Source organism: Scyliorhinus canicula, chromosome 4, assembly GCF_902713615.1.
Source record: "Scyliorhinus canicula chromosome 4, sScyCan1.1, whole genome shotgun sequence".
Taxonomy (NCBI): domain Eukaryota; kingdom Metazoa; phylum Chordata; class Chondrichthyes; order Carcharhiniformes; family Scyliorhinidae; genus Scyliorhinus; species Scyliorhinus canicula.
Window position 1 is genome coordinate 163,512,523 of NC_052149.1, and position 10,171 is coordinate 163,522,693.

Consider the following 10,171-nt stretch of genomic DNA (forward strand, 5'->3'; position numbering starts at 1 on the left):
TGGTGGAAAGCTACCAGCAGACAACACTCCTCTGTGGCAACCTCTCTATGGATCTTCTGCAATGGAGCAAAGTTTTCAAAATTACTCAAAGCCACATGAAGGAACAAAGGAATAAGGAGACAAACTACCCCTGGTTGCCATGGATCATTCCTTGCTTTGCAACAGATCTATTCGTCACGAATACAGAACTCTCTCTATGATGGTACAGGCAGCGCGAGCACTGTGGTTTCAAGATTGTTCACTTAGTTAATTCATGCAGTTTGTAATTCCAAACAAATGTTCCCCCACCTCTTCAAAAGAAAAGAAAAGCTTGCATTTACAAAGCAGTTTTTTCAACCATTGACGTTTCAAATTGCTTTACGGTCAATGAAGTACTTTTGAAGTGTGGTCACAGTTGTAATGTAGGAAATGTGCAGCCAACCTGTCCACTGCAAACTCCCGCAAACAATAATGTGATAATGGCCGGGTAACCTGTTTTTGTGATGTAGGTAGACAGATAAATACTGGCCAGGACACCAAAGATAACTCCCCTGCTCCTATTCAAAATAATGCCATGGGATCTTTAACATACACCCAAACAGGTAAATAGGATTAAAATCCATGGGCGCAATTCTCCGCACCCCACGCCGAGTGAGAGAATCACGGGAGGGCCGGGCGAATCACGCCATGCCGCCCTGGCACCCCCCGCGATTCTCCCATCCCCCCAAAAATGGCGTGTCTCGTTTTTCGACAGACCGCTCAGAGAATTGCCGCTCGCCGTTTCTCATGGTGACCGGTGATTCTCCGGCCCGGATGGGCCGAGCGGCCTGCCGAACCCGACCGGTTCACGTCGGCGCCAACCACACCTGGTCACTGCCGCCGTGAACAGCGCGCAACTGGTGAGTGTTTGGCCTGTGGGGGGCAGGGGGAGGATCGAGCACCACGGGCGTGCTCAGCAGCTGTCGGCCCGCGATCGGTGCCCACCGATCGTCGGGCCGGCATCTTTAAACGACGCACTCTTTTCCCTCCGCCGCCCCGCAAGATCAAGCCGCCATGTCTTGCGGGGCAGCGGAGGGGAAGACGGCAACCGCGCATGCACGGCTGACGTCACTTCGGCGCCGCCGGCCGCGTCATTCCCTGCACGCCACTTTGACGCATGCGTCAAGGCCGGGCACTTGGAATTCACGCGCCGCCGCTCCTAGCCCCCCGGGGGTGGGGGGAGAATAGGGGGCGAGGAGCGGCCTCTGACACCGGAGTGAAACACTCGTGGTTTCAATCTGGCATCGGCACTCAGTCTCCCGTTGGGAGAATCGCGCCCCATATTTCAGATGAAACATTAAAGTCTTTTAAATTGGTTTATCAAATTTGATCAATGATACATCAGGACCTGGGAGAAGGGGTTAGCCTTTCTGCCATCTCGGTGAATTGACTCCATGAGTATTGAACCTTTCAGGTCTGCAGGCAGATCCACGTTCCTTCTCCAGTCTGTTCTGTCAGCTGATCACAAAAGGACAGCAGTTACAGTGCACTGGGCGAGATGAGGATAATTTCCCCACTGTTCCCATTCATAGTCCAGAGATCCCTGTGGGATCAGCACATGCCCACATTGCCAAGCTAGGCAGGGAATAATCTCAATTAAATAGTCTACCCAAAATCTTTGTCAACACTCACACATCAATAATAACCATCCGGAAGATGCACAAGAGGTTGAAGAACGATCCCGAAAATGTTCTACATGAAGACATCAAAGCCCTCAAGAGAGAGGGACAGAGGGGAGAAAACTCTGTAGAAAAAATAATTGTTACTGAGAAAATTCTATGTTGTTTTGTTTAATTGTTTTAAGAATATTGTGGAACGTTTTCAGAGGGAAAGAAAATTTTGATCCAGGGTTATAATTATAAACAAGTTATTTTCATGCTGGAATTCAACCAGACAATTGGGAGTTTGTAGTTTTCCGATCCAGCCCCATCTACTGTTAACAAAGGGAAGTACAAGTAGCGAGCAGTGCATATGAAATTCCAACTGAAGGCAGGGATTATCACATTTCCTATTAAATCAATTAAAATTAATCTATTAAATCTATTAAATTAAATCTATTAAATTACATCCTATTAAATTTCATGATTTTGCACCAAGTTTCTCCCCTACTGACTTGCTGGTAAACAAGTCCTAAAGTGTCCAAGTGGTTCAACTTCACATTTGAGTTGAGACAGACTATTCAACATTGGAAGAGCAATGGAGACATGCCGTAAATTCCTGGTTCCCCAGTATCTATGGGAAATTCCCAGGTAAGGGTTCATGCGCCATTTATCCAGAAGGGCTAATTTCCCCTGCACTGCACTGGGAACTATCTGACAAAGCGATTTTAATTGCTTACTTCAGATTGTTCAGCCAGTGTTATTCTTTTCTTTTCTTTTTATAAAGAAATTTAGAGTACCCAACTATTTTTTTCAATTAAGGGCAATTTAGTGTGGCCAATCTATCTAATCTGCGCACCTTTTGTGTTGTGGGTGTGAAACCCACGGAGCCAGTTTTACTCTAATAGTTACTCTGAAAGGGTTGGAAGAAATAAAAGCACTTTTAACTTCAGCATAACTATTTTAAACACCCAGACCAAACCCTGTATGGGATACTCCCCACTCAGGCCCCTGTCTCCCGCCAACTAATCACTCCCCTCTCGGGTATTCCCAAACCCCTCCATGACCGCTCCTGAGATTTCCCCACACCCTGACCCCCAGCCGCACTAGACACCCCCCCCCCCCCCCCACCTCCACAATCCACGGGCTGATTCTACATCACCAAATCCCAACCTCGCTCTCCTGACCAGGCATGACCCCCCCCCCCCCCCCCCCCCCCCGCCCCACAGATGTTGACTCTCTCCTCCACCCCCTAACACCTGGATTCTTGACCCTAACCTGACCCCTCCGTCAACCCGGGCCCCTCTCCCACTCTCCCCAATGTCTGACTCCCGACCTCTCACCTGACCCCCCTCAACCCGACAAGACCACCCCGCCTACCTCCAACCCAACCCCTTCACCCCCGACATCTGACCTCCTTCACCCTGCGACATCCAATCTCCCAACTCCGCCCAACCACCCCCTCGGCCCAACACTACACCCCGAACCTAAGATTATCCCCCTGACCTGACCCTCCCCCCAACCCGACATGACATTCCCAACCTGACCTTCCCAAACAACAAAACTTTCCTGACCAGCCAAATGCCATCCGCTTACCTACATCCTGGCCTGTCAATTTACTGGGCCCTTTAAATCTATCTGCTTTACGGCAGAAGGCACAGTAAAAATGGAGGTGCGGCCTCCCTGAGTTTACTGGTGCTAGACTCCACTGTGGTCTTCGGCACTCTTTCACTGCAGGCCCAAAGCCTATCCAGCCAGCAGAGATTTCAACTAAGCTTCTCAAGCTGGTCAGTATGCTTTTAACTCTTGCAATTCCAACAAGCCATCACTTTCCGATGCTGGGTGGAAGTTATGACCCTTGGAAAAGCGTTTTCATGCAATGAGTGGTTAGGATTTAGAATGTGCTGCCTGAGATTGTGGCGGAGACAGGTTCAATTAAGGTACTTAAGATGGGATTAGATTGTTACCTGAAATGGAAGAATGTGCAGGGCTTTGGGGAGAAGGCAGGTGAGTGGCAGTCGGTAAATTGCTCCCAAGAAGAGTTTTCATGCCAGAGATGATTTGCAGGTACTTACCATTGAAATTGGTGTTGCTCCGAGGTGCTCCAGCAGACCTAAGCTTTCTACACAGCAGTAATTACCCTCGGGCAATGACAAGAGCCAGGAGAGGGTTGGTATGAACTGAAGGAGGTGAGGAAGTAACCTAGGATAAACTAAGGGATGATGCAGACATAACTGGGAGTGAGGTTCGACTGCTAATGTAAATTGAGAGGAGGGAGAAAGAGAAGAAGTTTGGTAGGAATTGGGAAGGAGTAATGACTGAAGACTAGCAAAAACAGACAAAAGGGCTAGCTTGAAATGATGGGGTAGAAATAAAGAAGGAATGTGCTCGCATATATAGATCAATTAGTAACATTCCATATAATTGATGTGAAATACCTCATAGCACTTCATGGGCAATGAATTATTCTGAGTGTAATCAATAGTATTTTTATTCCTGAAAAACGGCAATGCCTTGCACACAAAAATAGGTCACAAACAATTTTTTCCCCCAAAAAATGATAGCACATGAGGGATGCATCAGGGTAGTGAAAATAATTCACTGCTCTTCTCTAAAATAGTGCCTTGGGATTTTGACCATTCACTTACAAAGGATAGCATGTCCAACAAGCAGTGTCAGCCTTGACCATGTGCTTGGCCAAATCTTTTTAAGACCATATTGACATTGAGAGGCAAGAATATCAAGGAATATGGAGCAAAGACCGCTTTATGGTTTTGAGGAATATAACAGCCATGATTTACTTGACCAGCTGAGCATGCTGAATAAGCTGATGGCCTAGTTGTGTTCCTGTGTCTAAAGATGATATGCATTATAAATAGATCAAGGTAATAGTTTGCCTTTGCAAGGTGACACAGAAATAAGAAGTCCTTTCATCCCAATGAATCTGTATAGATTGGGTTTCCAACCTCAACCTTGCAGCAGGGTGAGATATCAGAGTTGACATTAGCTACTACGTCACAAGGGAGGAGTTATTAAAGATGGGATTAAATGATCCCAAAATAATATCAGTCACTTCCCAGCAGTTAGTTCAATGACAGGAAAGAGCCTTTGTGCAGATTATACGTCATAACCACAAAAGGGCGGCATGGTAGCACAGTGGTTAGCACCGTTGCTTCACAGCGCCAGGGTCCCAGGTTCGATTCCCGGCTTGGGTCACTGTCTGTGCGGAGTCTGCACATTCTCCCCGTGTCTGCGTGGGTTTCCTCCGGATGCTCCAGTTTCCTCCCACAAGTCCTGAAAAACGTGCTGTTAGGTAATTTGGACATTCTGAATCCTCCTTCAGTGTACCTGAACAGGAGTGTGGCGACTAGGGGATTTTCACAGTAACTTCATTGCAGTGTTAATGAAAGCCTACTTGTGACAATAAAGATTATTATTATTATGTGCTCATCCATGACCAGGAAGTACTAACAAACTGTGGACACCACGAAAAAAGCATAACGGCCTTTAAAAGGGACACTGGTTCTTTTAAGCACTGCAATCTTTTTTTTTTAACTTCAGTTACTGGTTTTGGTATGCGCTGAATTACTTCCTGCCTGTGGAGCATCAGTGGGAGGTCTGCATGCTAAAGCAAGCTCATCATTACAGCAGTGAGGACAGTTCTGAAGGTCAAGGAAACCGTCTTACAAGTACCCTCGTCTTTACCATGAACGGAGCTATAAAAATATAGTAATTGTTATAACTGAGCAATAAACGATGAAATTAAAATGCAGCACTGAGTCAATGGCCTCATCAGCAGAAGAGGTGTACGTTTATTGCACCCGGGCTCATGTGCTGCAGTGCACTGACCTCAGGAAACTTTCAGTGTGAACTTGTGCAAGATTATTATATACTTTTATTTCAAATTCCAGCCATTTGTGCCCATTTGTTTATCAGGGTGGGTGAGTGGATCCCGACCCTTTCTTCATGCCATGCTGTTCTGAGACTCAGCTGGGAAACAACGTTCAGACTTTCAATTTCGTTCCCAGACAGGATGGGATTCAACTCCCTCCTGGAGCCACGCCACCATACCTCTCAGTGTACTCACTGACGCAACTAGTGAGAGTGAAACGTTAAAGCTTCAGGGTTTGGCAACCTGATCAAAATAACAACGGCCAAGCAGTAGATAGAAGTCTTCTCATCACATAGGTGGTGACAATTCGTTTACTAGTTCCTCGCCAAGAGATTTTCCTTCGTCCGCTGAAAATTGTTGACTCCTGAGAGACAAAGCCGCAGGGGACGGGCCGGAGGGCAAGCAGAAAACCAGAGCGAACAAGAACACAGCGGTCAATACACGTCCAGGCCACATCGGCGGGGGGGGGGGGGGGGAACAGCAGAGGCATTTCGGCCAAAGGGGGAACAGGGCCACAGAGGGAGGGGAGTGAGACATGTGTGGAAATATAGAAAACCATCTTTGTTTGTTTCGGTTTTCTTTTTCTCTCTTTGGATCTTCTCTTTTGGTAATTTTTCCTTGGTTGTTTTTGCTAGTATTTTCCGCGTGTGGCGATCCACCACTGTGTAATTGTATGTGTGCCTGTATTAGGGGATGTACAGCAGTACCTGTATTACAGGTTCGTCGGTAGACCCTGCCAGCTAGCTCCGCCCACAGGGAGCCATATAAATATGTATGAGTTCTCCTGAGCTGCTATTCTACCAGCTGCAGTTGGAGGATAAACATCTCACTGTAATAAAGTCTCTCTTGTACCGATTCGAGTCTTTAAGTGCAATTGATAACGCATCAATTTATTACAGTGAGATTTTCCGCATCATGGACATCAGGATAAAACCAGATCCCTTGCAGTTGGATCCGCAATCGCCAAACGCCAGAACCACAGGCTGGCTTGCTTCGAGGCCTATATCACCTCAGCAGATCCCGCACCGACGGAAGCTCAAAAAATTCAACTTCTCTACTCAAGGTTGAGCTCCAGCGTGTTCCCGCTGATACAGGACGTGCCGAATTACGCACGTGCCATGGAACTCCTTAAAGAAAATTACGTCCAGAAGACGAACACTCTGTTTGCGAGACATGTACTCGCCACTCGCGTACAACTACCTGGTGAGTCGATTGAAGACTTCTGGCGGGCCCTTATCCCTCTAGTATGGGACTGTGACTGTCAGGCCGTCACGGCCACGGAACATTCCAATCTCCTCATGGGTGATGCATTCGTGACGGGTATTGCATCGGACCCCATCCGGCAATGACTGCTCGACCTAACGGCGACAAAAACTTTAGCGCCCTCCATGACGGTCGCTTCCCGTAATGTACAGTCCTACCCTGCCCGCCGCGCAGCCCACCCATCCTACACCTCGTGGACCCCGCAACCGACCCCCCCCCCCCCGACTGGGGCCGCTCCCGCACAGTATGCCTGCGCTGCTCGCCACACCGCGCGCTCTGGGGGTCCCTGCTGCTACTTCTGCGGCAAACAGAAGCACCCCCGCCAGCGCTGCCCGGCCCGCACCGCCACCTGGAAATCCTGTGGCAAGAAGGGCCACTTTGCGGTGGTGTGTCAGGCCCGTGCAGTTGCCGCTATCGCGCCCGACTTCTCTCCCTTCCCTCAGCCGATCGCACAATGGGCGCCGCCATCCTCTGCTCCCGGGGCCACATGCGACCAGTGGGCGCAGTCATCTTCTCTCCCCAGGTCCACGTGCGGCCCATGGGTGCCGCCATCTTGCGCCGCCCCCACAACGTGCACACCATGGGCGCCACCATCTTCCCCCCCAGGTCCACGTGCGGCCAGTGGGCACCGCCATCTTGCCCCGCCCCCACAACATGCACACCATGGGTGCCGCCATCTTGCCCTGCACCCGCAACGTGCGCTACATGGGCGCCGCCATCTTCTTCCCCACAGGTACTTCGGACGCCGCCATTTTTTCCTCCCCTCGGGACTGGACCGCGAGACCCGGGTCGCTGCCACTCCTCGTCGGACTCCTCGGACGATCGCCCGCTGCTCGCCTCCATGATGCTGGGCCAGTCCCGTCCTCACAACCTGGCTACTGCTTCGACGACGGTGCTCATCAACGGCCACGCAACCTCCTGCCTACTGGACTCCGGGAGCACCGATAGCTTCATCCACCCGGACACGGTAAGGCGCTGCTCCCTCACGGTCCATCCCGCCAACCAGCGGATTTCCCTGGCTGCCGGATCCCACTCTGTCCCGATCCGGGGTTTCTGTATGGTCAACCTCACCATACAAGGCGTTGAATTCAGCGGTTTCCGCCTGAACGTCCTGCCGCCCTGTGTGCTACATTGTTACTGGGCCTGGATTTCCAATGTAACCCAAGTCTCACCCTCAAATTCGGCGGGCCCCTACCCCCGCTCACCGTTTGCGGCCTCACGACCCTCAAGGTTGACCCTCCCTCCCTCTTTGCCAATCTGACTGCAGATTGCAAGCCCGTCGCCACCAGGAGCAGACGGTACATTACCCAGGACAAGGCCTTCATCAGATCCGAAGTCCAGTGGCTGCTTCGGGAGGGTAGAATCGAGGCCAGCAACAGCCCCTGGAGAGCCCAAGTGGTGGTGGTTAAAACTGGGGAAGGACATCAGGCTTTCGCTCGTATTCGCTCAGACATAGCCAAGGCCGGGATGCATGCAGTAGGTGAGACACTGCCCTTCCAAGTTGAGAGCGATGCTTCAGATGTCGCCCTTGCCGCCACTCTAAACCAGGCAGGCAGACCCATGGCATTATTTTCCCGCACCCTCCATGCCTCCGAAATTCAACATTCGTCTGTTGAAAAGGAGGCCCAGGAAATCGTTGAAGTGTGCGGCACTGGAGGCATTACCTGGCCGGCAGGAGATTCACTCTCCTCACTGACCAACAGTCCGTAGCCTTCATGTTTAACAATACGCAGCGGGGCAAGATCAAAAACGATAAAAACTTGAGGTGGAGAATCGAGCTCTCCACCTATAATTACGAGATCTTGTATCGCCCCGGCAAGCTCAACGAGCCCCCAGACACCCTCTCCCGAGGTACATGTGCCAGCGCACAAGTGGACCAGCTCCGTGCCCTGCAAGACAGCCTTTGCCATCCGGGGGTCACTCGGTTGTACCATCTAATCAAAGCCCGCAATCTGCCCTACTCCGTCGAGGAAGTACGGACAGTCATCAGAGACTGCCAGGTCTGTGCTGAGTGCAAGCCGCACTTCTACCAGCCAGACCGCGCATGCCTGGTGAACGCGTCCCGCTTTGAACGCCTCAGTGTGGATTTCAAAGGGCCCCTCCCCTCCACCGACCACAACACGTATATCCTTAGTGAGGTCGATGAATTTTCTAGGTTCCCATTCGCCATCCCATGCCCAGTTATGATGTCTGCCACCGTCATCAAGGCCCTCGATTCCATATTCGCTCTGTTCGGTTTCCCCGACTATATCCACAGTGACAGGGGATCCTCATTCATGAGCGATGAGCTGCGTCAGTTCCTGCTCAGCAGGGGTATTGCCTCCAGCAGGATGACCAGCTACAACCCCCGGGGATACGGGCAGGTAGAGAGGGAGAATGGGACGGTTTGAAGGGCCGTCCAGCTGGCCCTACGGTCCAGGAACCTCCCAGCCGCTCGCTGGCAGCAGGTCCTCCCTGATGCATTGCACTCCATCCGGTCTCTACTGTGCACTGCCACGAATAACACACCCCATGAACGTGTTTTTACCTTCTCTAGGAAATCTACATCCGGGGTGTCGCTCCCGACTTGGCTCGCAGCTCCAGGGCCCGTCCTACTGCATAGGCATGTCTGACTCCACAAGGCGGACCCTTTGGTGGACAGGGTACGCCTGCTCCACGCAAACCCACAGTATGCCTACGTGGAGTTCCCCGACGGCCACCAGGATACGGTCTCGCTCAGGGACCTGGCTCCCTCGGGTGCCGATCCCACTCCCACACACCTCCCCACCCACGCGCCACCCTCCCCTCCCCCGGCACTCCCAGCATCAGCCCCACCAGGTCCATCCCTCCTTCCCCTGCCCACGCTAGAGGACATGGAAGATTTCGGCATGCTCCCGGAGTCATCCAGCCACTGGCCAGCACCAACACCGCCAGCACCAATACTGCCAGCACCGACACCGTCAACGCCGACACCGCCTGTACAGACGTCGCCACCATTGTTGCGTCGCTCCCAACGAACCATCAGACCACCGGACAGACTTAACCTCTAACGGGCACCGGGTTGCAAGATGGACACTTAATTCTTTTCCCCCTCCCCTCTGTAAATAATTCAAGGATTCTGTATATAGTTCCACGTCACCCCCGCCGGACTCATGTTTAACAGGGGGTGAATGTGGTGATCCACCACTGTGTAATTGTGTGTGTGCCTGTATTAGGGGATGTACAGCAGTACCTGTATTACAGGTTTGTCGGTAGCCCCTGCCGGCTAGCTCTGCCCACAGGGAGCCGTATAAATATGTATGAGTTCTCCTGAGCTGCCATTCTTCCAGCTGCAGTCAGAGGATAAACATCTCACTGTAATAAAGCCTCTCTTGTACCAATTTGAGTCTTTAAGTGCAATTCATAGCGCATCACCGCGGTT